Genomic DNA, 2,264 nt, shown 5'->3' on the forward strand with positions numbered 1-2,264 from the left:
CGAGAAGAAAATTTTTTAGAAAAGATTAAATAGTTTATGAGAAGATAAAGAATTTTTACAAGGTAAATAACCATGGCTTTTATTAAATGCTGTTTATGTGAAGAAGTATTTGATAGCGGCAAAACCTATTTCGACCATATAAATAATATGCATTCCTTTATTCAATGCAAAATCTTGTACGTTCAAAAACTGTTACCAACAATTCAGCTCCAAATACGTCTTGAAATGCCACATCTTAAAACATTTCGAAAGAATAAATAAAACTTATATACATTTAGTACAGAAGAAGTGTTACATTCTGAAACAGAGTGTAACACCAACATTAATGATGAGAATATAAATGCATCACCATTAGAATTTTGTTATGAAGAAAGTTTAAAGGAAGTCGGAAATTCTGCTACGAATTTTATAATTGAATTAAATTCGTTTAACAACATTTCCCGTTCCGACATCAAATTCATTAGAACATCAGTAACATAATTAATTCTTAAACCCATCGTTAACTTTATTAAAGGTTTGTTATACCATTAAAAGAAAAATGTTAAAAGAGAAATGAAATTGTTAAATTAAAATATACTAACTAAATAAATACATTGACCTATAATATCAATATAAAAACTGTATTTATTATCATCTAATTATAAAAAATCAATTACCCATTATTCACAAATCAAAAATTAGTAATTGGCATTTTTGTTAAAATTAATTACTTTTTTAAGTATTTTGATTAAAATAGTTATTGAATTATTAATACAATAACTATTATTTTCATAATCTAGTTGATTATGCAGATTATTGAAAATATTGTGTGATTTTTTAAGCCGTATTTGGCCCTAAAAAAATTGTATTAATAAAAAAAGAGATTTTTAACAAGAAGGCTCATAGGGGAGTAAGGGTAAATATGGGCCTATCTTTATAAATGTTGGTAGAGGAATCAGCGTATACTTCAAAGTTATTTATGTAGATTTTTATCGTTTAATAGATGGGTCTAGGACCAGTATTTTTGGTTGTTACCAACATCAGCACAAACGCATAATACCCTCCCACTATAGTGGTGTAGGGTATAAAAACAACTGAAAAAAACTTTTTATAAGTTCACAATACATTTTTTGTTAATTAATAAATTATTTTTACTTTAAATTCTACGCCTGCTGACAAGCCGTATGGTTAAGTGGGTTTTTCAATTAAAAGAAACGCATTATTAAGTACACTGAAAATAATCCATGCTCAACTTTACGAAAAAATTTGGTAACTTCTATTTTAGTAATATTTACAAAAATATCATGTATAATACGAAATATTATTTAATAAAACCCTTTTCTATTTTTACGAAAGTACGAAAACCTTTCGTAATATTTTTTCTTAAATTTTTGCGAAATTAAACATAATGGTATTAATTATATTATGATTAAATAAAACTACAATATTTTTATAAAATTTAAGAAAAAGTATAATGTTATTCTCGAATTATTTTCATAAAAAATTGAAAATTCGTGTAGAGAATTTTGAACTAAAATTAGAAAATTTATTTTAAAATGAACAAAAATGTTTGAATAAATTAATATTTCGTAAATTTTACCATATTTATTTAAAATTCCCTTTTTTCAATTTATGTAAATTAATTTTTTCAAGAATATTTTGCATTATGATAAAATATTTCTTACAATTTAATGTAAGAAAATGTCGTACAATGTACGACATTTATCGTATATATTAGGCATAGATTTTTTTCAGTGTATACATGAAAATCCTTCAATAGCTTCTACACAACTCCAGTCTTACATTGGAGAACTGGACAAATGGAAAATGAAACTCAATGCAACAAAATGTACTCACGTTACATTTACTCTAAGAGGATAAACACAGATAAACAACGTCAAAATTCTAAAACAAAACCACTTAAGATTCCTTGGAATCCGTTTTGATCGCCGTTTAAGGTCACACAGATAAAATTAAAGTCAGCTCAACTGCACTGGCTAATTGGGCCACGGTCTTTACTGTCTTATTTTCAATAAAAAATTTCTAACTCTGTTTAATTTTAATTTCAACACACAAAAAATTATTTGTCAAAAAAAATTAAAACAAAAAAATTTTTTATTAAATTTAAATTTATTGTTGGTGTTTTGTCAAAACTTTAATGTTTTGTGAAAGATGCGTTTTGAATTCTTATTGAGTTTAAAATAATTCTTTCATAAGACATTTCTAGTTTACCTAAAATATTGGGAAAGGTTTCCTGATGAGCTGGCTTAAGCAACCGGCGAAAT

Source organism: Lucilia cuprina, chromosome 4, assembly GCF_022045245.1.
Source record: "Lucilia cuprina isolate Lc7/37 chromosome 4, ASM2204524v1, whole genome shotgun sequence".
In the NCBI taxonomy this organism is placed as follows: domain Eukaryota; kingdom Metazoa; phylum Arthropoda; class Insecta; order Diptera; family Calliphoridae; genus Lucilia; species Lucilia cuprina.